A 26,759-nucleotide genomic window follows, 5' to 3' on the forward strand; every position below is an offset into this window, starting at 1 on the left:
ACCCACAAGAGTTGGGAGACTGGAACTCAACAAGGTCTATGACTTGCCTAAGATCACCAAATATTAGTTTGCAGCAAGAATTCCACAGCAGGGCTAGAGAGATAGTGCAGCTGATAAAACTCTTGCCTTGCATGAGAATTAACCTGGGTTCAATTCCCAGCCCTGCATGTGGTCCGCTGAGCACTTCTACAAGTGATCCCTAAGTGGAGAGACAGGAATAAGCCCTGGGTACACCTGGTCGTGTAGCCCCAAAACAAACAAACAAAAAGAATTACAAACCCGCTTCATTTTTCTTGGGAATTTACCGTTCTGTGGCATCATCTATATCTCCTTAATGGGTCACAAGAACTTTCTTCTCCTCTCAATACACTCAATATCATATTTCATACAATTCTACTTCTGCTTACATTTGTATTCAAATCCTGTGTTAGTCCTATTTAAGTTCTAGGGTAAAAAAGATGGATGACATGTTTCTCCCATCATAGACATCATAATCGTACAGGGGAGACAGACAAGGAAGTCATCAATATTCAATACACTTACAGTTAAGATAGAGTAGTTACAAAGAGGAGGAAGCCCTTAATTTGTCTGAATTGTAATCGTCACAAAATGTCAACAAGGTAAGTCATCAACTATCCTGTCTTTCAAGGAAGCATCAATTTGCATAAAGAAAGGTACACAGATATGTATATAGATGCACAGACAAATGTCAGTACAGATGTTATATTTGCATATAAATATTGTATCTAGGAAGGCACATTTACAATGCTTTCTGTAATTTTCTGATTGTAAAAATTGTTTAAAACTTCAGAATGCATGTATATCTTATCAAATATTCAGGGAAATTCTTCTGTCTCTGATAACCATGAGACATATATATTTGTGTATATGTATGTATAAATATGTATATAACAGGCTTCATATCTCCACATTTTAAACACACTTAGTAGTTTTTAAGATATTATCCCTAAGAACTTATATATATATATATACATATATATATAATTCCTCTATTGAATTCAGTATTACTCAAGTTCTACATTCCACAGGTCAAAATATGTTGCTTGAAACACATAACTTTTTTAATAGGTAAAATTATAAAATAATAAGGTTTAAAAGAGAACAGTTTTTCACATCATTTCCACCCCTCAAGTTCATCTATTTAAAACTTGCTTCTTGAATAACTCAGTGGTTACAGGCATCCTTGTGCTGACCTCAGTACTAGCATTAGGAGAAAACTCTTTCAAATCACTATTTCACATAAGTTATACATAGAAAATTATAGGAAAGACCGTCAAAAATGATCTATTCTATATCTTTCAGCAAAAGCAACTTAGAGGGACTCATCTACAACACTTATACCATCTTTATTTGACACGATGTATTCCTGAGAAATTTGGGAAATTCAGATTTCCAAGTGCACATTCTGTTGACAATTCCCAAACATTTTACAGGAAAATTAAGGAAGACTTGCATTAACATCAAATATTTTTAATGTGGTGATTATGATTTAGAATTTAGCTTTGGAGTAAAACCCAGGTAAAACCATGCTTGTTTTTTCAGCTCTTAATGGCATTTGTCCATCTCCCCCAGGGCTAAAAAGACATCACATTTGTCCACTTTCAGCTATAATGACAGCAGTGGGACCTTGTAGTTTGATATCAGAGCCTCTTACATAACTGGAACTTTGATCAGTAAATCTGGTGCCAGTGAGATTGTACAGAGGTTAAGGTGTCTGACCCTGGTTTGTATCCCAGGTACCACATATGGTTCCCCTAAGCACCACCAGGGGTCCCGCTGAGCACAGAGTCAGGGATAGCCCCTTGAGCACCACTGAATATGGCAATACCTATTACTCCTAAATAACTAACTACGGTGGAGTGTGGACACAGTCCTGGCCTAGCAAGCTTCTCTCAGTGGGCTTCTGAGGCTGTTGGAAGCAGCTACTCTCTGCTTGACTCTCCTAAACTATTCAGATGAGTGTCAATAATATGCAGTCCTGAAATTAATAATAATAAAGATAAATTTATTAAAAATTAAGCACAGCGGGTAGGGCATTTGCCTTGCACGTGGCCAACTCGAGTTCAATTCCTCCGTCCCTCTCGGAGAACCCAGCAAGCTATTGAGAGTATCCTGCCCACAAGGCAGAGCCTGGCAAGCTCCCCGTGGCATATTCCATATGCCAAAAACAGTAACAACAAATCTCACAATGGAGACGTTACTGGTGTTCATCGAGCAAATCGATGAACAATGGGAGGAGAGTGCAGACAGTGCAATAATAACTATAACAATTATAAGCATAGCCTTAAAATTTCATTTCAAAATTTCTCTTTTTATATATTGATCCTAAGAAATCAAATCTTAGATTCTATGGAGTAGCTTCATGGAAACAAATTAATCTAAACGCTCCCTTTTGCAAAAACACACAGAAACCCATTCATCTGCTCAAACACAGTTGTCAGGACTTGATCCCTTCCTGTTTGTCTCACTCTGCTTTTTTTTCTTTTTTGGGGCCACACTCGGTGATGCTCAGGGGTCCTCCTGGCTCTGCACTCAGGAGTTATTCCTGGTGGTGCTCTGGGAACCATATGGGATACCGAGGATCGAACCTGGGTTGGCTGTGTGCAAGGCAAACTTCCTTCCCGCTGTACTATCACTCTGATGCCTCCTGTTTGACTCTTTGCTGACTGAGGTCTCCCCCTTTCGCCTTCTAGTGATTTTTTTTTTTTGCTTTTTGGGTCACACCCGGCGATGCACAGGGGTTACTCCTGGCTCTGCTCTCAGGAGTTACTCCTGGCGGTGCTCAGGGGACCATATGGGATGCTGGGAATTGAACCCTTGTTGGCCGCGTGCTAGGCAAACGCCCTACCCACTGTGCTATTGCTCCAGCCCCAGCCTTCTAGTGATTTTTAGTCAAATAGGCTGAGGTCTAAGGATGCTTTGCTGCTTGAGAGCCGTGGCCCTGGGGACTAGGACCATACTGTTGGTGCTCAGGAACTGTAGGGGCCACATCCTGCAGTGTTCAGAGGCACCAGGGCTCTATCCATCAAGGGCCATGTGTCAGGGATCGGACCAAGATTAGCTGTATGTAAGCTTAAGCCTTAACTACCCCCCTATCTCTCCAGCCTTTTCTAAAAACAGAGCAAAAGTTTTCTTCTCACCTGATATCCTAAAACTAATTTTCACTGACACTGGTTTCTGACTAGCTTGCACCAAATGGCCAACCCACACCTAATCCGAGGAAAGGGGCATGGAAAAATGGGAAGTGTGCTGCTAATTCGCCAGATCCATATCCCTGGAGAGAGAGAGAGAGAGAGAGAGAGAGAGAGAGAGAGAGAGAGAGAGAGAGAGAGAGAGAGGAGGGGGGTGCACAATCCAACTAGGAACTCTGGAACTAAAATCTGGGAAGTTGTAGATTTGCTTTTACTAGAAAAAGATGGGAAAATGGATCCTGGGCAAAGAAGACCTTGAGAGAAGGAATTTAGTCCTCATATAACCTTTGTGGTAGAACTACTCCTCCAGATGTAGACTTCAAACAGTATGATTATAGCTTACTATCTATTGTTAAAAGATTTTTTTGTAAAGGGAGAAAATCATGACTCTCATACAGATATTCAATGAACACATGTCAAAATTTTTATTTAAGTCATTAAACAAAATGAGGGAACAATGCAGATGTCACAGCCAGTTCAAAGGAGAGTGCAAAGAAACCACATCTCGAGACTGGGAATATTGAAATGAACTTGCAATTTGCAAAGGATGCAAAATTCCCTTTCCAAAGAAGGGGAGGGCTGTTGCTGGGGACAGGATGGAGTTGCATGACGGAGAGGGAATCACTGGCATTGCTACCAATGCTCTATACTTTACAATTCAGAGGCAGTGAATGCCAGAACCAGGAAACCTGAAAGTTGGTGTCTCGAATAATGCAGAATGTAATGTGTCTGAGAGGTGCCATGATTTTTGTCCTTCTTCCCAACTTTCTGTTCAACATCCCTCAAAGAAAGATTATTCTCAGAGTAAGGCCTGTGCACCAAGGCTATGACCCAAACCCTCTCCCCACCAAAATATAATAAAATAGAATTAAAAAGTTCTCAATCAATCAATCAATCAATCACACACACACACACTCGCTCACTCACACACTCATACACTGGCCACATTGTATAAGTACAGCAAGAGTGCTAAGTAATGGTTTAGGGGTTCTTGATTTCGTTGTGCTATAAGTTTCCATATGAAAATGTAGATGTGATTTTTAAAGTCTGTATTCTTTGCTCTCCTAAGATTAGGAAAACCAAGTCCATAATACTGTCTGCCCAGATATTACTACAATGTCTATGAACTTTGGTCAATTCTGTTTTACAAAATATCCCATGATTTCTGGCCTACGAAAAAAGCTGCTTTCCTTAAAGCTGAGACCCAATTAACTGTACCAGATCTGAGTCTCTTAAAGTGTTTAGCAGAGGTCAGGGAGAGAGGCGCCTCCCTTGTGTTAGCCATCTCCTCCCAGCAGGGAGCCCAAGGGGCAGGGTGAAACCCAAGGGTTGAGCACCAAAAGCGGAGTAACTCTGTGTTGCTGGGTTCTGAGCATGCAAACATCATGTCAGTCTCCCTGGCAGAACATCATGGGAGTAGCCCCCAGATTCCAAAACACTGCTTGGGAGGCCCCTTCCTCAGCCAAAGTGGTTGATCATTTCTGAATAAATGAGTGTAACTCTCTAATATTACATTGTAGTTAAACCCCCACCCTATCCCCCCAGGCTGGAACAATAGCACAGCGCGTAGGGCGTTTGCCTTGCACATGGCTGACCTGAGTTCGATTTCTCCATCCCTCTTGGAGAACCCGGCAAGCTACCAAGAGTATCCCACCCACACAGCAGAGCCTGGCAAGCTCCCCATGGCGTTTTCCATATGCCAAAAACAGTAACAACAAGTCTCACAATGGAGATGTTACTGGTGCCTGCTTGAGCAAATCGATGAACAATGAAAGGACAGTGCTACAGTGCAGTTAAGGTCCTGAACTCCTAACTAACTTTCCCAATCAGATCCTGGTAAAAATAAAACAAGATTTCTCTTTGACTATGAGTGTGTTAGTTTTGGGGTCACACATGGTGCTCAGAATTTACTGTATATGTATCTTCTGATTTGATAACTTTCCACAGATCAACTGATTTTTTTCCCTAGAATCTGCCTGTTTATATGATTAAAGAAAAAAAATTAAATTACCAGGAAGTTCCTGTGAAATCAAAAAAATAATTTGAGAGGTCTGGGAGATGACTCAGTAGTTAAAGCATCTGCCTTGTAACTGTGAGGTCACAAGTTCAAACCCTAGTGCCACCCATATGTTCCAATGTTCTTCTACTGCTTGTGCCTGAGCTGCCTGCAATACAATACTTGCATACTCATTTAATCAGAGATGATAAAGTATAAAAAATTAATTAGAACACAGCACAATTGTAGTGAAACTTCAACTTCTTCATAAGCAAGGAATCTTCGTTTTCTTTAATGAGCAAAAACTAAACTGTCAGAATAAAGCATCAAAAACCACCTAAATTCCATAAAGAAAGGTAACTGTCACAAAGGCAGTAAACCAAGGAGATGAGCTCATCAAAACTTCGGTGATTCTTTGCTAAGATTTTATACATTTGTAGATTTTCAGACTCACGTGTCATAAATCAGAGTAAATAATATTGACATTTTCAGAGACTTGTCTTTCATTGTGAATGTTCTTTTGGTTTCAGAAACAAACTCGACATTTCAGTATGAATTTCAGAGGGTCTGAGATCCAAACAAATTTCTCAGTAGCATTAAGAAGTTATTAACGGGCAATGCATTCATTTTTGCTAGCTTCAAATGAATCCATAAATGAGTAGTTAGGTACTGTCCTTATTAATTTTTAATATGACAAGTATCAATAGTTTTAACCTACAAAAAATCAATGTTACTTGGAAGGTCTAAATAAGTTTTAGGATTATAATTATATCTGGGAGTAGAAACCAATTAAACCGCTATCACGGAGGGTGAAGACTTTCCTTTGAGAAGCAAAGTTTAAACCTAGCTTCATTTCTTCACTACTATTTCTTTTAATATCATCTCCAATATGTCGAATAAAACATTAATCAAAGTACTTGGATTTTACAGAGAAGACTGAAGGGTGAAAACTGAGAACTGGAATTTACCGACAATCCCTCACTAGTCATAACACTTATTTAAATAGCAAAAATAAACATGCCCATTAACCTAGCCCAAAAGGAAAGCATCTCTGAAATATATATAAAAAAAGAGAAAGGAAAATCAAATGAATTTTCACTTATACCCAGTAATCAATGCTTTAATATTTGCACATTAACTAGAAACGATATCCATATCAAATGGATATTTGCTAATTAATTCAACTAATGTTCAAATTTAAAGTTACCAAAATATCTTGAAAATTATTTTCAAAGTAATGTGCTGTAAAGTACAACTACTATTGAAAGAGTTTATGAGAGTAAGTTTGTTTTGTTAACACAAATTTCCATTTCCATTTTCAAAACTTAGAACATGACATAAGTTATGTTACTTATTTGACCATTAAAACTGTACACATTTAGTAAAACATGCTCAACTATAACTTTTTAATTATTAGTGCATTGGGGTTGGAGATACAGTACAAAGGGTAGGGCACTTATCTTGCACACAACCAACCTGAGCTCAATCTCCAATCCCACAGATGTTCTTCTGAGCCCTGCCAGGCATGAACACTGAACACAGAGCCAGGAGTAAGCCCTGAGCAGAGCTGGGTGTAGCCCCAAAACAAACAAACAAACAAACAAAAAACGAAAGGAAGGAAGGAAGGAAGAAGGTAGAGAGAAAGAAAGGAAGAGAAAGAGAAACAAAGAAGGAAAAAATAGAAATTTAGCAATTAGAAGTTTAGTTTCCTTAGATTCTGAGGATTTTATGAAGAATTTTCACAAGTATATGTTTAGCTCCATAAATAAGAACAGAATTCCTTTAAGCAGTTTACAACTATTACTACTACCCACTGGAGATAGGAAAGCATTGTGTACAAAAACCGAGAGAAAATGGAGAAAATGCCTTTCTGAATTACAAGCATGTAGACACAGAGACACAAAAACTTGCAGTTTCAATTCTGCAATTTCAGTCATAGGTCAAGAGAAAACAGAAAACAAGAGCTTACCAGTCTGGCTATCAAGGAGTTGTTTTACTTCCCAGCAGGCACGGAATTTTTATTTGATTTGGGCTCAAAATAGATTAAAAAAATAAAGAATAGCAATGAGATGCTGTCATCTTTCATCCAATAGAAACTAGATCTCTATAAACCATTAATCCATACGGAGAAATCACCAAATGGTCCGACCACAAAAATCAATTCCCAAATCATTGTTGTCACCAATAGAAGAGAATTTATTGACCAGAGACAAACCAAAAGCAAAAACAAAGCAGAAAATTAGCAAGGAAGAAAATTAAATGGGAAAAGCAGTGGTTCAGCAAAGACCTATTGCAATTTCAGATGCCCCTAATTCAGACCAGGAGATAAACCAAGGGTGTGCCTGGTCTAAAGCAGGCCAGGAACTTTTCCACTTTGGCAATGAGGCTTAATCAGTGCTGTTAGGAAGTCACTGAGCATTGAAAAGATCCAGCTGTCTAAATACAATTTTCAAACAAAGGTAAAATCCTGATACCCTATGACATTGTGATTTATAAGAAAAATATGTATCTGTCTATTCAGATGACTAAGACTGATTTCTCATAGAGATTTAGCATCTGGTCATGATTCCTGGCTTATGGCTCACAAAACTCTTAGTTTTATTACATGGGAATAACGCACTCTTTCTATAAGCAAGAACAGTGGGAGATATACTTGTTCTCTTGTCTTTGATTCCTAAAATTTCTGCAAAGCCGTAAAAGTGCAATGGGCATCTTGTCATGAACAAGCCCCTTTCCACAACCCCAGGTTTATGTAAAGGAGGTGACCTTTGGAAAGCATGTAGGATGGGTCTGACTGTCAGAGGAATCAACCATGAACAGCGGGGTAGGACTTTCATACCAAACCTTATTTCCAGAGAAGAGACAGGAGTTGAAGATGGATTCAACCAATGATACCCAATCAACTATCAGTGTGAGGAAAGTTACACACGTGGGGAGGACGAGAGGCCCTTTCCTCACACCCGTCCCTGCACATCTCTTTGTTGTATTTGTGGTTCAGAGACCTTCCAGGTTAGAGAACAAGAATAATACCAGAAGCTGCCATGTACAGAAGTTTCTTTGGGACCTCACCCTTGTGAATCTCTTTCTCTGGTGCCTGATTTGTACTCTTCCCAGCAAGCTACCGAGAGTATCTCACCCGCACGGCAAAGCCTGGCAAGCTACCCATGACGTATGCAATATGCCAAACAAAGTAACAATTGTCACAATGGAGATGTTACTGGGCCCGCTGGAGCAAATCTATGAACGATGGGAGGATAGTGACATTGACAGTAATAAAATAGTGATTTTTTTTTTTGCTTTTTGGGGTGACACCCAGCGATGCACAGGAGTTACTCTTGATTCATGCACTCAGGAATCTCTCCTGGAGGTGCTCAGGGGACCATATGGGATGCTGGGAATCGAACCTGGGTCTGCCACATGCAAGGCAAATGCCCTACCTGCTGTGCTATTGCTCCAGCCCCAATAAAATAGTGATTTAGTAAGTAAAATAATCCTCTGAGTTCTTAGAGCTACTCTAACAAATAACTCAAGATAAAGGCAGAGAGACCTGCCAAGCACAGATGACAAAACTGGATTTGCCTCTGGGTTGGGAAAGTGTAGACAAAGCTTGTGGATTGAACTTTTTACCTGAAGATCTACCTACGGTTAGCATCAGAGGTCAGAAATGAGTAAGATTGCAGACATCCTACGGGTGTCTGTGTATTACTCGCTGGCATGGGGTAGAAGAACTTCTCCCCACAGAGAAATTGGGGATGATTTCTCTTGTAAAAGCATAAAATGCACACATGTTAAGTATTTGAACCCCTGATCAAAGGAGAATGCAAAGCACTGCGAATGAGCTTGCAAATAAGGAAAGAGACTGAATTTAGTGCATATTTATTTGTGTCACTGTCTAGAGTATAACCCACAAGGCTATGTTTTAAATATTCAGAAATGAGTACAACATGGGAATAACACACAGTGGTGCTTAAGAAGACCACGCTCCATTTGCCATGCAAAAACTTATCAGTCATCGATTGCTGTGTAACAAACCATCCCAATGTGGTTTAAACAATAAACATTTACTTTGTTTATTAATCTATGGTTTGGTTGGGAGTTTCTAGCTTGGGCTCAACCAACTTCAGCTGCAAGTATTCATGTTGCAGTTACTCAGTAGATTGATTAATGTCTGGCTTGGCCTCGCCTGGGATGATTATACTTTTTGTGGCACTCCTTTCCCAGGCAGGCCTGGCTCAGATGCATTGTGTTCATGTTCAGGTATGGATGGAGTCTGTAAGCAGGAGCAGGATGGACTCTAATGTCAGGGTCACTCGTTGCATTCTATTGGCCAGAGGAAGTGACAAAGCCATTTTAGATCCAAGGGGTGGATCTTCACTTCTTGACGTGAAGAACACATTGCCAGGATGTAGACATATTTATGTGGGGCATACCATTTAATTCATCTAATGCATGCCTATAACGTGGCATGTTTCTTCTTCGAGGTGCAGGGAGGACTATGTCAGAAATACCTGCCTCACAAAGCAGACTTGGGTAGACGATCCAGACCAGCATCCTACAAGAGCAGAAAAAGAAAGGCTGAATGGAGCGATCCTGGAAACATCTCCGAGGTCTCTGAGTGCAACTGTTTGGAAGGAGAGACAGCAAACTTCCTCCAAGGTGAATGGGAAGACGAGGCAAAGTTCACTGGGGAGAGACTCCTGGGACTGAAAACTGAATTAAGGAAACTGTTCTTTCTATCCTCCTACGGAGGCACAGTCAGAGACACCAGCCAGGGGTGCATCATAGAGCAGGGGGTAATGAGGACTCATCAGCAAGTCAGGGAGAAACTGGGCAGACTATCAAAAATTTAAATTATATTATGATTAAAACATTCAGTCTTGAGACGGAGAGAGTACAGGGGTTATGTGGTTTGGCTTCATGTGTCCAACTCTGGTTCAAATCTTTTGCATAGTGTATGTTCCTCTGAACGTTGCCAGGGGTCACTCCTATGCAAGGAACTGTGAATAGCCCCTAAGCACTACTGGGTGTTGCCCCCATACCAAAACAAAACTCAATGGTGCCAAACACTTATGTGTAAAAGCACACAGATGTACTGCTGCATATAAGCAGGCAACTTTGTATATCTGCATGTCTTTCTACATAGACATCTGCCAGAATAGTAATTCATCTTTGTTTACAATAAGGAAATCTATAAGTAACCTACACGTCTCCAATTAAACCAAAATTTTGCATAATGACTTAAAGAATTTATGTCAATTTTACATACTACATAAAAGATAGATGGAATACATTATTGAAAGGGAAAGAGCAAGTTCCAGGGAAAGGTTCACGGTAGCATGTAAACCATATCATGACACACATGCTACATGTGATAACTCTGCCTCCTGTGATTGGGTTGATGCCAAAACGATAAAATTAGATAATATAGAGTCAACTGCTTAGTAAATTCTACAGTGTTTTACATGTTAAGGCACATCTAAATCCAGCTTTAATAACTTCTAGAAACATTATTTCAGAGCTCTGACTTCCATTTAGAATACTCATCTGATATCTGATTTTCTCAAGAAAATGAGAAAAATCCTTATAGGATAAGTCCTGACAAACTGATTTTGGTTGTGTCAGGCCTGACTCAACCTGAACACTCTTTCCTTAAGAAGGAAGCGGTGATGATATTTTACTGTTCTCTCTCAGCCACTTTTTTTTCTGAAGAAAAAAAAAACCAAAAAACAACAAAACAACAACAAACAGTTAAATTTGATGACAAACTAATAAAAAATAATTTGGAATCTGGGGCATGATTATGGCCAGGAAAGATGCTGATGATCATTCCATGTGATCAGAGGCAAACCTAAAATAGAGCACTCTTCAATTACCATAATTTCTACTGTCATTGCAATTTCTGTACATAAAAGCATTTGGTCTGAGGCACAACAAATTTATCTGTAAATTACACAATAAAGGAGGGGGAATGGACTTTCCTTTAAAAAGAACAAACGGAATCCGTCATTTATGGGGACATCTTCATCTTAGCCGACGTGTGCGTGCAGCCAAATGCAGACTCCATTATTGTATAAAGTTCTGAAGATTGTCACCCACCCCACTCCCACCCTCTCCCAAGTTTAATTAAACCAGTATCACACTGAGACTGGAAGGAAAACACAATGATACAACAATAAACAAACATTAATCATGATCATTACATACATTTTATTACATGAAATAAATAATACTCTGGTGCTCTCACCAGCCGATAAAGCTCTTCCTCTTGGATAACATCCTAAGGCAATTGAGGGGTAAAATAATACTAATAATGATAATAATAATTAGTATGAAAAGGAAAAAAAGGGGTTTATCACCACATAAAGCAGAAACTGTATCTGCCTTTACTTATATTAATCTCATATTTGTTCATTTGGGGTTTCTTCACACTGAGATAAACAAAAAAATTTTTTTCTTCTTTGTAACCCAGCATTGCTATACATAATTCAACTCTAATTGTTCCAGCACCGGGAGGTTCATGGAGGATCAGGTCAATATTCCATCTTAGCAGATTCCACTGTAAGACAGGAAAAGAGTTTCTGAAGCCCTGGGCTACAATCAGAGCTGAAATGGGAGGAAGAGGGACAGGCATTTAGCACAACTCAAGGCAACGGCTTTTGTCTTTGCTTGAGAAAAGAACAGGCCCTCATTCTCCCTCCACTCAAGTCATTTTCTGAAGATCTGCCCAGTTTGTCTCTGAATCAGGAATGAGCCCCCTTGAGGGGACGCTCTTTTGTTTTTCTTTCCACAGGACTTCCTGGCATTCTTGAGTATAAAAACCATGTTGGAAATGCCCACTGAACACATAACACGGCTGTCCAGTCCCATTGTCCCATCTCCATGTGAGAACGACAAGAAATAGGTCCTCTCCTGCAGAGACATCCATTAAGGACCCCTCACCAGCCAGACATGAATCCCACCGGTGGCCCTACTAATTGTCTAATCCCGAGGTGTTTTGTTGTGGGCGATCCATGACACCCTCTCGGGGAGTCTATTTGAATGAGCAAAACCATTCAACCTGCCCCGGCAGCCCCCATGAGATGGAAGCTGAGGATTAGTTTAGGAGGTACTTCTGGCACCTATTCCATCCCAGGCTTGCCAATGCTCCAAAGGAAGATTCCACTTCCTTCATCTTTAAGGGGAGATCCAGAGCAGGACCCTCTCCTCTCTTATTCCAAAGGATATGTTTAGGGGAGGATTTGTTTTTCACTTCCTTTAAAAACCTTTTTTGTCTGATTGGTCTAGGTTCTGACACGTGTTCCTGCTTGAAAGGAACCAGTGTCCTGACAACTTGACTCAGGTCCACGCACCCTTTCTAGGTTTAAATTGAAAGCTCTGGGGCAAGGGGCACCCATCCACCGTCCTCTTGGACCTGGGCTCTGGTTTTGTGAGGATGAGGCCCTTCCTTGGATCAAGTTCACTCTCCTCCCATGTGGAGCCTTGGTGAGGAAACTTGGGAGCCACTGGAGCCCCTGGGGCTGACATTCAACACACAAGTGACAAAACACACATTAAAGTGACTGGGGCCCCTTCTCTCAGTGATTCTCATTGCTGGCCTTTCCTTCTGCGTGTAACAGGGCCATGTCCAGTTATACAGAGGTCCTTGAGGGCCTCTTTTACCCCAAAGGCACTTTTGAACAAATAACAAGAGAAGGGCTAGGTGAGAGGACGTGCTCCCTGCCCTCCTCCCTCAGGGAACTTCCTCTCACCCTCTGCCAATGAATGTCTAGGGCTGCCTCCATCATAAATACTCTGATTAAAATGTAAATTTAGCCAACCTATCAGCTTCCCATTAAGGGAACTCTTTAAAAACGCCGTTAATCAGCTGAAAGATATGTAGTGAAATACCACTCATCAATTGTAACTGCTTATGACAGTTAACAAAGCTTTATATTTGCCCCAAACATGTGCTGATCTATCCATTATGCCAAGGTTCACTCTCACGCTAATTGTACATTTTCTTCTCTAATGCATTTTTGCTGTTATCTCATAGGCTAATGAAAGCCAGGAAATCAATAAATATAAATTATACATGCAAAGAAGGACTGCTGTGAACATAAAGTTTCTAATTAATTGCACTTGATTAATTTATATCCTTTAATTATCTTGCTAAGCCACAAACAACATAAATATCTTTGCAATCTGGTTATTGCTATGTCAGTCATAAAAAAGCAGACACAGTAAATCTATGAAATCTAGCAAACTGCATTGCCAGAAAACATGGAATGGCATAACCCATAAATATTATCAGACTTAGTCAAGACACCGATGAATAATTTCAGGGTGACAAATTAACACTAAATATGTTGTATGGTTATTTGACGAAGCTTGTGGTGATGTTTTAAGTTTAAATGGTGTGTGTAGATGGAGAAAGCAAAAATGTGGATTTTACAGGGAGGCTTATAAAAATCTGCTCCAGCCAAGAAATGGTGTGGGTAAGGACCCAACTCACAAATACCCAGTCTCGTTTTGCAAATGGAAGTATTTTCCACTGGCCAACTTGAAAGGCAAAATGTTAATTATTTTGCTTCTGAGTTTCCCTTTCCCTTTGATAAACTTGGCCCACAAAGAATGACCCATCGCCTCTGCAAAGAGAAAAATAAAAAGCATATTTGAGGTAGGAATTTAAACCCAGGAACTTGACACCAGATTGGGGAGAGAGCTGAATGTAGCATGGTACCATTGTCTTAAGAGATGCAACTTTTACATGGAAAGTGGTTTCTTTTTATCCACCCCCCCTCTTTTTAATTTTATCTGACTCTGCTAAGCCAGCCATCTGTCACTGATCTGAAATCTAATCCTCTCTGTCCACCAAGCTTGCTCTTTGTCCTAGGCCACTGCATATTACCAAGCATCTATATCTACAACTTTCATAAATGTGTAAAAAGAAACTGTATCTGTCCTCAGCTACTCTCAGACAAAGACCATCTGTCAGCATCTGCAGCTATTCTTTAAAAAAAAGAAAGCATCTAAAGGGATTTGCCCTTTACCAAGTAAACCCACTTAACCCTTCCAATAAGATTAACTGTTATTTGTTTCCATTAAATAAAAATGACCATGCTAATATACATTTAATAGTTCTGTAACAGTTGCAGAGAAACCAGCTCTCTTGTGGATATCTTTTGTAGATAAAACCTACATCCATATAAATACAGGAATTATGATGGCAGAAGATAACCTATAAGGCAGAAGGATATTTTTACTTCCTTCCTTCAGTCTGAGGCTATGAAAGTGAAGCCAACATAAAATATGGGAGCAGAAAGTACCATACTCTCCTGGGCTTCCAGTCCACAGTAAATAACACTTCTGGATATCCCATATGACTGCATCCGTACAATTATTACAATTCAGGGCTATCTTCTCACTTCTGCCTTCTTATCACTGCAAATTCTCGAAGACAGTTTTATAGCAGTTCAGCTGCACGGTTCCAAAGTCTGGATATGTAAACCGTACAAATACACACATACTAAATATCACTGCAAGACGGGAAACTTGGTGGTAGAGGCAAACAACTGCACTTAGTGACAGAGAGGGGAGGAGAACTATAGTTAACTTTCTGGGGTTTCTGTCTCCTCTCTGCATCCCAAAGATTGCCACAGTTGTTTGGTTTAGCATTTCAGAAGCAAAATAAATAATGCATTTGTTTCATTGGCAAACCCAGTCGATTTTACTCAACGTTTATCTATTCTCCAGATGTTTATGAAGAGATTACTGCAGAATAACTGTTTCTAACGTTGCACCATCAAAGTAGAAACTCCAAGCTCTGGCCAGGGGGTCGCTGAAGGAACTCGGTTTCAACAGAGGCTCAATTTACCTGGGGACCCTCCTGCGTATCTAAGCCCTCTGCCCAGAGCACGCTTCTCAGTGAATGTACGAGGCCAGGTACTTTCTCAGATAACTGTGCTCGCGTGGGCACAGGAGCCAGAGGTGAGAGGCAGAGCGTAGTGAAGACCCGACCCTACCTGTGTCTCTCCAGTCCTCAACCCTTTGCTACTGAGCCAGACGCATTTGTTGTGGGAAGGTGGCGAGGGGTGGGCGGGGACTGGGTAACTACCAGGGAGATGCAACTGGCTTTGTTTTCCCCTCCCGCTGAGCTTCCAGGTTTTCTCCTTTTAAAACGTTTTTACACAATCATGACTACTCAGTTTCACTGGGAAAATCCAATCCAGTGATTCTCAAGTGCCCCCTCCCCGCGTACTCCCCCAACGCGCGCGCGCGCGCGCGGGGACACACACACACACACACACACACACACACACACACACACACACACACACCATCCCGCACATTTCCAAGCGCAACTCTTGGTAATCCACTCCTCTCCTGCTTTGCTCTGCTTGAGAAGGGGCCAGGGCTCACCTAAGCGGCTTTGACTCCCCCAATTGCCAGGTGTGTGCTGCAGAGCCCCCCCACCCCCTCCCTCCTATTCTAAGCGCTCTCCCCACTACCCCCCCCCCCCCCACCCGCCTGCTCTCTGTCTGCGGGGAACTGGCAGAGAGCGGGGATCCGCGAGAACGCAGGGCTTCCCTCCTCCCGCGGGGCACCAGCTCCAGGACCCCAGAGGTCCAGCTCGCAACGCGCGCGGAGCGTCGGCGCGTTGGCAGCGGGCGAGGCGGGGGCCAGCGCGGGTGCGCTCGGCGTGAAGCCGCTGGCGGCCTCTAAGGAGATCCGTAACATCTGATGCTGTGATCAGATTGGCGAGCAGCATCCGCTCCCGCTGCAACGCGCCTGCCTCTGGCTGCTGCAAGGCACCGGGAAAACCTTAGGGGAAAGGCAGGCCGGTGACAAGCATGGCCCGTGCCTGTTCCCCCGGTGGATGGTTGGAAAAATACCAACGCGTCCAGCAGGGAAGAAGTATGGATCTCCCACTGGAGTTCACTAGATTTGTCATTTTCGATTTAATGCACCTAGGTAGCAAGCCGACTCACTAGGTTTGACTGCAATTACCTTATCTTTCCTATTTTTAGTGACAGGACCAGATTATTTTAAGTGCATTTTATAGAAAACCCTTCTTTACTGAAGTATAAAGACTGTAATAAAGACAATACAATGTTTTGAAACTGTTTTAAATCCTTCACTCAGCGTTGCTTCTACAGATTTAACATGTAGGGGTTCTAATCTTACTGCTACTAATTAGAGCTTTAGTGTAATTGTGCCAACAGGGTGCTTGGCATAATAATTACTATTGAGAGATTCTGGTGGTGCAGTACATGCCTACATAATGCAGATATGTCTAGTATTACAGTGCAGTCACCTTTGTATGTTGACTCAAGTTGGATTTTAACCAAGTGAGGGGTTATTTTGCCTTTATAATAAAGCTTAAAAGGCATATACATATGTATGATTTAGGTATCCATTTTTTCCTTTGAGTCTTCGGAATATTAATTAGCAGGAACCTCAGAAGGCAACAGGGACCCATTTTTGTTTCAAATATCTTTCAATTTGGGACAACTCATTCTGGGAGTGGGATTGTCCATGCTTGTGTGACAGTCTATTTTCAGGCAATGGTGCACCTCGGAGCCTAGATGGCTCCCAGGGCTCAGAGTTCTGGCACGCGAAATCCTGCCTTGTTGTGACAAGCAGAGAAAGGAAATAAGGAAAACGGGGACTCGGGGGCCAGCCGGGAGCTGAATCTGGATAGGATTCGCGTCTGGTTTACAGGAGGATATTCTGAACGCATTTTCTCAGGACTTTCAAAATGTCACTCTAGATTGGGGAAATCTATTTCTACTCCAGACTAGTCGTTTCGATTATAATTATCCCTGCTCCTGTTGTTTACTCTACAGGGGCCGGCTGAAAAGATCCACCCAGGCAGGGCTTACACTGGGAGGTGGGCAGCTGTGCCCGGGTGTGGGGTGGGGGTTAGGGGTGGGGAGCACAGGTCCCCTTCTGCACGTGGCCGGCTCCTGAAACTGCTGGTCTCAGAGGCTCTATCCAGATCTATCAGGCAGCCAGCAAGGGCCACGCCCAGCATTTTCCCTTTGGTGCTGGAGCAAGGGGAGTGGGTTGGGGAGCACTCGTGTACCCTGCGTGGGCACTTCCTGCCCCGGAGAAGCTGGCTCAGTGGAATGTAGAGGTGGGTGCTGGGGTCCGCACATCATATGCGCAAGCATAGGCAGGACAGAAGAAGGTTTTCTTTCCTTCTTCCTTAATTTTATTTTGTTCTTTGTTTGGGCACCTGTGAAGGAGCATCTACAAAACTGATTTCAGAGCAGTAAGTCACCTCCGCGGGGCCTCACTCCCCATTGAAAGTGCGCAGCGGAGGCTTTCGGACATAATAAATACATTGGCAAGGTAGCGCGTGTAATAATGGCCCAAAGCCTGAACTCCAGTTTCCATTTAGCTCCAACAGCCTTGTTTTTACTGCCCCTTAGTGCCTTGCTTTTAAAGTGACAGGAAACCAATTTCTGATTGCAAATCAATGGGTTAGGATGTCACCTCTGGATGGTGAATTTAGCTGTAAACCGAAGGAATCATAGAAGATACTAGGAAATGGGGATGTGGGATATGCAGGGGCTGGCTTTGTGATGATGGAAATATGTTTGGGAATAAATACAGTCCTTCTTAACTCTGTCTCAAGGAGCTCTGGCTCACTGTTCCCTTTCCTGACTGGCAATGGGTGAACAGGGTGGGTTTGCCACAGGCACCCAACGTGCCTGTGTCATGGCCACCTGCATGAGCCCGCGGCAGCTCTTTTCCCGACTGATGAGCAAGCTGGAGCTCTTCCTGCACGGACCAGGAGTGCCTTGACCACATCATGTTAACCAAAATGTATATGCTCCTGCCACGCATGCTACCTTTTGATGAGGTCCCTTTTTTCTTTAAGCTTTTAAGATAATCTTAGAGAAATCATCAAGCTATAAAAAGAAATCAATAAAAACAGAAAAGGTTCCCATCACCCCGAAAAAAATCCATAACTTTTGCATTTTAATAGAGACGCTACAGGACTGAGCCGTCATTTTCCTTCTGATGTGCTCCTTTGATTTCCCTCGTATCTCACAGGGCTCTTGACTTTCTTGAGAAAGGGATTATTGAATTGTGTGTCTCCCTCAGATGTACTTGATCACTCAAGTATCTGTACTTAAGAATGTTAGAGTCTGTTCAGCTGTTGCCTCTTCGAAGCTCATCGGGGCTTGTCATCTTAATATTAATTGGGTTTTGTGTAGGAATCTTGAGTCCCACACTGAGTGGCTTTCAAGAGAGAAGATTATGCCCAAAGCCAGATACAAAGTCAAACATATTTAGCACAACAATTATGATAATTGCAGAAACATTCTGCCACGAAATAAGCAAATCTGATTAAGGACTCTTCTACATTATCAAATATTAATTTGATGTCTTCGGTCTAACCTGGTTCAAGCATAAGCGGCTTCGTATGGTTTTATGTATTAGCAGATGGGAAGAGGCTGAAAATATAGAGCCTAATCGCATGAGACAGCCAAGCCAGAATAGTAAAAGGATTTTTGTTGAATGTAATCCATTTAAATTCAAAATAGGCACAGATAGGATCATAAACCTGAAATCAAACTTAGAATATACTCTCCCAATGATACTTTTGGCTTTATTCTAATCACAGGGTAATTCCAAAACCTAACATGGAAAATAATTATTGGTACTCATTTTTAATTTTTTTTAAGAAAGGATAATCTCTGAATGGCAAATCATTGTGATAAATGTACAGACCCTTGAAACTTTTCAGACTTTCTCGATATTCACACCAACTGGCTGGGTAATGAATGGAAGCAGTGATATTCTTGCCAAACTAAAGAGTTCATTTTATTTGTAATTTTTTTAGTTGCCTGCAGCTTAATTGCACAATTGCCTCAATTATTAAAGTTTATTCTGTATACTTAAGTTCATTAGCCATTGTCAAATGGGCAAAATACTTTGAAATTTTAATATTTGTTGGACAAAGCTGCATTAATTCACTCTCCAAACATTTTTTTTAAAAAAATGTTGCTACAGTATTCACTGTAGCAAGCCAAAAAAGTGATCATATTTTTTCTCTTTGCAGAGTAGAGAGGTGTCCCTTAAGCTTTGTTAATGATTTTAACCAAGGTTGGCATTTCTGCTCATTAATTTTGGTCGGTGGAGCTTAGAAAAGGTAGGGGGTGGAGCTTAGAAAAGGTAGGGGACTGATGATGTTGGAGTACTTAGGATGTTGAGATTTTTCAGCATGCCTACATAATTTGCATCAAGATGGGATAGCTTAATGGGTGTGCTACAAACCTGTGAAAACACACAGTATGAGCCTCTCTGAATAATCAAAATATCAGATTTTTCGCACAAAAATGTGTATGTCTACAACTGTACCTCATGGTGCCTCACTATTAAAAAATAAATAAATAAATAAATAAAATCACATTTTTCTATCAGATTCTGTTATAAAATATCAGATTTTTCAGTCAGGATCTCTGCTGTATAAGTTGTTGATTCATTATACTTTATTATATTTTATATTATATAATCATAATATATACGTATATATAGAAAATGCATCAGAAAACAGAAATCATGTGTGAGTATTTTCAATTTTTCCATATCATGAAACATTCTATGGCGTGATTGCAGTATTAGAGAGGTGCATTTTTCTTTCCTTCTTTCTCTGTACACACACACACACACACACACACACCCCACAGAGCTAGGAGCTATTTAATGCACCTACGTGTAGGCTATTTTTAAATGTACATACTTGCCCTAATAACAAAAAGGCCACTTTGTTTGCCCCTTGCGCTTAATATCTTTGCTCCCCATTATCTCTTTTCATGAATGAACACGCAGTTGCTTCTCCCCTGCCCCACTGAGTAGATACACAATCTACCATACCATTCTCTGGGGGAAAGGTGATTCCTGAATTTATCAGTATTGCTTGATGAAAACCAACGCACCCAGACTGCTTGCTCTGCCCTTGTTAACACACACACACACACACACACACACACACTCCAAAATGTCTGGGTGCAGAATGCTCCAGACCTCAGGAAGGTAACCCCTGCCAACATGGCTTATCTCCTCAGTAATTAGGCTTGTGTTTCTGCTTTATTAACTCACAGACAACAACTCTCTGCCCTCTGTCACCAGGGGGACTAATAGAGGATCTTCACTCTTGCTTTGGAAACTATACAAATGAAATGACAATGTGAGAGGAAGTGAAGTTAAAGCAAATTGTGTGAAGATAAGGCGGGTCAGTCATTTACATACCAGTTTTTCAAATGTTAAGCAGGGGGCTTTGAATTTTACATTTGCAGATTGCGAAACTGCTAAAAGAAATAAACTCACTTTTCTTGATGTGTTTGTTAAACCTCCATGATTTGTGAATTCTTGACAGATGTCAGGAATCACTGCTTGTGTATGTTTAAAGCCAGAGCAACCTCTCTTGAAGTCCCAGGTTGCATTGCTTTTCTTGAGACAGATTTTCTTCTATTCAATGGTCACGTGAGTCCACGGATTAATTTTCTCAGTATGGTTCAACAGGTGAATTACTGCCCTCCTCATCACTGGGGACGATTTGCTTTTTACGTGTCTAAAATGCAAGTCTTGTTTTTCTAGGAAAACATTTATTCACCTTAGGTATGATAAAAGTTAAACAAGGAAAGAATGTAAAATTGAATGATAGAAAGGGAGAAAGAGAGAGAGAGAGAGAGAGAGAGAGAGAGAGAGAGAGAGAGAGAGAAGGTCATCCTGTGAAACTGCCTTCCTTCAGCCTGCCGCCAGCCTGAGCTGTAGCACTTTGGCAATATGGTTTAATAAGAAGCATTAGATCTGGGTATTTTGCTGCCGGGTTTTGAGAAAGCTGCTGAGATGTGATTATCTCCATGCAGAAATACCAGGGTGGTTAAAAGATAATTTGAAATGAGGTTAAAAATGAAGCGACACTACGCTTCTTTCACTTGTGTCAAAACAATCACATCTTTTCTTTTCTTTTCCTTTTTTCCCTTTCACTTTGATGACACTTGCTCATATTGGAGGTGGAGACATTCTTCATAGCAAACTGTAATCCTCGACTAATTTTAAATTTAATGTGATTCTGTTTGAAAGACAGCTCTAAATTTGATTCAAAATCAGCTTCTGGATATTATGGATGGAATTTGCAATGTTTGTAATATTTGGTAAGCCTTAAATATTGCTATTAGTAGCAGAACTAAAGTTTCATTTCATGATGCTAACAATATTCACAGCATAAACAGCATACATTGACATAATAAATGACATTCCTTAGAAAAATGTCTTTGAACTGTCGTTTAAAAAATGAAAACAGGTGAAAAAAGCAGAATCAGATGTTAAAAACCATATGTTTGTAAATGAATATACTTCATGATATTATTTAATCACCTTAAATATAATTACTGCTCCAAATGATTAAGTTTCAAAGTTAGAGAATATTTCCTAATTTAAAAGGATACATTACAGTTCTACACAGATAATTCTTTCATTTTCTAAGGAAAAAGACCCACATAGTCACAGTTTTTGATTTGGGAAATAAAACATCCACAGGGGTTAGGAAAGTTGAACATAACTCTGTTTATAAAGAGAAATAATACTTGTGTCACTTGTTGAAAACTTGAATTCTAAATAAGATTTCAAAACCTATTCTTCTGTATCAAAGATGCTTGGGGCACTATGCCTGCTTCCAAAGTTTAGTCACCATAAAGCATGCATATAAGTCTCCAGAGTGACTTTGCACATAGTCTCTCTGCAGGACCAGTTTGAGCAACTGGAGATTCTTTAAAAACTGTGTTCACATCAACACATAAAGCACAATCTCTTCAAAATGTCACCCGACCTTCATAACCTTCATCAATAGGTTATGAATCAGTTCTGTGGTGCCTAACTAATGCCCCCATCCCCTTTGTTCCATCACCTTCTCCTGTCTGCAGGACGAGCCATGTTGAGGTGTATGAGAGGAGATGACAGTCATATTTATCCGTGCTGGGTCCATCTAATCCCCACTGTTTTTACTCATGTCAAACCCATTATCCCAAACAAAGCTGCATACATCTTGTTGGGGATGCACACAGACTTCCTTGTTTACTTTGAGAAGACAGATTTTATGGCAACATTAAATACATACTGGGCCCTAAAGAATGGGGCCATTTGGCATTCGAGAGCAACCACACTGACAATTCCTATCACTCTAATCCGTTGTTTAACTTCCTTCAGAAAACCCATGGCCTCTGGCTGTGCCCTTAAGACCAACAGCCATGGGTCTCCCACACATGTAAATTTCCTCCACAATTATGTATTTATGACCTAACTCCCAAGTGTTCTCAGCAGTCTTATAATTCTACCCACCCCCATTCCAATAATCACTCTTTCCCCAACCAAGCCTGATTTCTTCCTACCCTTTATATTTCAATTTTGAATCTGGTCAAAAAGAACCCCCTCCCTCCCTTCTTTTTATTTAGAAAGAAACATCTTAGGTGCTCTGTTTACTTACATGTCTCAGCACTTCTTTTGCTTCCAAAACCATCCTAGCTCTGAATACGAAACTTTTATGGCTTATTTTGCCAGAAAAAAAATGCAGACAGACCTTTGCTGGTCGACATGAGCGGTTAGGATGGGCTTAAGTGTACATGAAAACCCTTGATTTCACCTGAAAAAGCAATGTATGGCATATGCTAACATCTAGAGCTTGAAAACACAGCCAGTAAGAGTCGCGCAGACTAAAGGAAATCACTACTTAATTCCATAAACATTTGCTTCGGTCCAGGAAAGGCACGAGAAAGTTTGAGCAGCCAGGCTGCAGCGCCAGCCGGGCACACACACACATACACACACGCAGGTCCATAATGTGCGGCACAGCGCCATCTGCTGGCCGGCCCGGCCGCCCGCGCCACCTCCCGGCCCTGGCTGACTGTGGAACCCAACCCAGCATCCACCCACCTGGGGCGTCTCCTGCTGCTGGGGAGTTCTGACTGTACTTAAAAGGACAGAGAGACCCACACTGTGCAGTGCGGGAGCGTAAAAGCCGGGCGCGCGAAACCCTTTCCACAGACCTATTTAACATGTAAACGCAGGAAGATTAATACTCTGAAACAGTCCCCAGACTCTTGCCCAGGGCACGAGGTTTCAGCAGGAAAGGTGAAGCTGAGTTTATTTGCATCCAAAGTAAAGAGTTGTTTTTCCTCCTTTCTTCCTGTCGGTCAGGCACCAACGTTCTAGCCGTGTCTTGGCCACAGGCGGGGCCCTGGGCTGAGCCTCTGGACCACCAGAGATAGGAAAGGCGGACACAGTCTGGGGGACCGGTTCCTGGCTACCGCCTGCCCTTGTGTCTCAGGGTGCTGGTGGGATCAGGAAGAGGATGTGCTTGAGACACGGGATGGGGGGGGGGGGGTGCTCCTGTTTGCTCATCCATTGCTCTGGGGAAAATGTGGCAACTGTGGAAGTGCAATCAGCACGCGCCTGCCTATTTCCTTGCCCGCTGGACCGGCACTCCCGTCTCCAGGGAACTCATGGTTGATAAATCTTAGAAACGGGTCTGAAGAGGGGTCAGGATGCTTCAGGGAGACTCCACCGCGGGAGGAAGCCTCATCTGCACAGACGGTTGGCGGTCCTGTGGGAATCCCACTGGGTTTTCACCCCACCTCCAGCTAACAGGCCTAGGTAGCAGGGGGCAGTTTCCAACTGCTTGGCCTTCGCACCCCCAGGGCTCCCCGTTTCCTGCCCGCTGTCTGCCCTGGTTGAAGAATGCCACCTTCATGTGCCCCAGTGATTGGGCAAGGTCCTGGGCTATGGGGCACCCGCTCCTGAGAATAAACAGGGGCAGGACTGGAGCAGGGTGGACTGTGGTGTGTTTAAAGCACTAAAGGAGGAGACGCAGTTTTATTCTCTGCGAGGTAAGGGCATGGGTGCCACTTTCCAATGAAACCCAGGAGGAGATGGAGCTATTGGCCCTGGTGGGGCTTTCCAGGGTTGTCTACCCAGCACCCCCCACCCCGTACCCCACCAACACCACCACCATTTTCTTTGAAAAACAAATCTGAGTGGAAGTTATATCATTCATTTGAATCCCAGGGGTAGGATTTCCAATCTTCAGAGGCAACGATTGCCAGATAAAAATCTAGGCTAAATTCTCCCCCAGCTAAATGGGGGTTTCAGCAAAACCAATGAGTACTCTTAGTAGAAGAACATCTTAGAAGGGATGCACCTGTTCAAGAAATACACGTTCTTTCTTCATCTGCTACTCTGATGTCCCTAGATGTCTCTGTTTTATTTGTGCGACCTGGGACATCCTATCCCGGATTGCCTAGCGCTAGTGGGGGACTCAGGAGGCTGCCCACAAAGGCAGAGCCCTGACCAGATCAGGTGAGGAGCAGAAGCAGAGCTAGAGGGCACGCTAACCTGCCTAGCTCTGTCCTCCTAACCAGATTCACTACCCTCCCCCCCCCCCACCAGTCTGTTGGAGGAACTCCAGTCAGAACTCAGTCTCTTAGATAATCATTTCAGAGAGGGCTGCGCCTGCTTCAAAGGACCATAAATTCAAATGCCACTCATTTGGAAATTCTGCATCTGTGATGTTTCCTGTCCACATGCATCTGTTAGTGATGAGCGTACGTGGCGAGATACCCAGTACCCCTCTTTCCCTGCAGTCCTTGTACCCAAACACTTCCAGACCTTGGTCCCCCCACATGGCTTCCAGGACCAGAGCATCCACATACGGACAAGTCTTATACCAATGATGCCTCTTCCCCTTTTTTTTTTGGAAGCGGGATACTGTTTACCTAGATTCAAAGACCAAGCAGATACAGTGTTTATCACAGATGGAAATGAGTTACACATCTCAAGACTCTGGTGCAGGTTCATGGCAAAACAAATCAGTAACAACAAGCAAACAAACAAAAAACCAAGATAAAACACCACCCCCCGCCCCCCCCCCCCCCACAGACACAAAACCCCTAAGAATTATGTCTGTCCCCAGGACAGATGCGGGAGGGCTTTATTTTCAGAAGAGCTTGTAAAGTAGATTACTCAAGCTCCCTTCAGCAGCTGAAATTGCCCCTCCCCCCACCCCCAACCCTTTGTATAAACTCAGGACCCAGTTCTTTAAAATTGCTGGAATCCTTTCTGGTCCTAAAACACCAGGTTTCTCACAAAATCAGTAAACCATGGAGGCTCTTAACATTATTTGCTTTCTCAGTTGCAAGTACAATCTAGACACAGCAACGGCAGGGGACTCTTTCCTAACTACCCTGCAGTGCCCAGAAAGTGTCACAGCTGGCTGTACCCCTCTAGCAACCTGCCCCCAGAACCTCGGAATCACAAACACTCACACAGCAGGAAAGGAAAGGAAAGGGTGTTAATGAAACCAGTTGTCATACAAAGGGCGGTCAACTTTAGCTGCCAGCCCTGAAGTCCTCATTCCAAGTGGCAGAAAGAGGTGACACCGGACCCTGGCTACTGTATCCTCTTCACCCAAACCAAGTCCAAGTTGAGAAGCTGTCATTCCCTGAGGGGAGGGGTTGGGGGCTGGAGGTAGACCCCAGATGCAGGAAGTAGTAGCAGCTGGCGGGATTTGGACTTTGACAATTAGAGCCCAACATCCCTGCCTGGCACTGCAGCTCTCCACCAAGGGCCGCCAGAGCTCTCTCTCCCTCTCTCTCTCTCTCTCTCTCTCTCTCTCTCTCTTCTCTCTCTCTCGTCTCTCTCCCAGAGCTCTCTCTCTCCCTCTCTCCCTCTCTTTCTCTTTCTCTCTTTCACTCTCTGTCTCTCTCTCCCTCCCTCCTCTCTCTCTCCCAGAGCTCTCTCTCTCCCTCTCTCCCTCTTTCTCTTTCTCTCTTTCACTCTCTCCCAGAGCTCTCTCTCTCCCTCTCTTTCTCTCTCTCTCTCTCTCTCTCTCTCTCTCTCTCTCTCTCTCTCTCTCTATCTCTGGCTGTGGAGGGCAGCCTGAAGCAGGCAGCAGGAAGCAAATGACCTGGCAGAGATGGCAAAACCCTCTTCCATTGGGGCATGCTCTCATTTCACGCCCAGAGCTCACATTTCTGTAATCAATGTAAAAGAAAGAGCCAATGAGGCCTGCTGGAGAGAACCCAGGGAGATTTTGCTGCCTTCCCTCCCAAACTCCCTTCCCGACGCCCCAGCCCGCCAGCAAGGTTGCCTGGAGCCTGGGCTGACAAGCTGGAGGGCCGCTCTGTCTGGGCCTGCTGAGGAGTGAGACTCCCTCTCTGCAGACTGGCAGGGCGGGGACTCCCACAGATGGATGGGAACATTCTTTTGCAAATATAAACTCTCAAGTACTTTGACCATTTCTTGGACAGGGTCAACTCTGGGCCCTTCCACTCTGTGGCATATTTCCATGGAAATGTTTCCTTTTGCTTCACGTCATCCTTGGGGCTTCCCATCTCCTGCATAGGCTATGGTTTCACCAATGTCTTTGTAAGGATGGGAGATATGTCCCCCAGACTCCTGGAATCTTGTCTAGACAGAACCAAGAACTCAGGCATGACCTGCTAGAAAAAAAATAGTTGGCTATTTACTGACCAAGGAATTCAGTGTCTTGATTGAATATCAGA

This window comes from Sorex fumeus, unplaced genomic scaffold, assembly GCF_029834395.1.
Source record: "Sorex fumeus unplaced genomic scaffold, SorFum_2.1 ptg000122l, whole genome shotgun sequence".
In the NCBI taxonomy this organism is placed as follows: Eukaryota; Metazoa; Chordata; class Mammalia; order Eulipotyphla; family Soricidae; genus Sorex; species Sorex fumeus.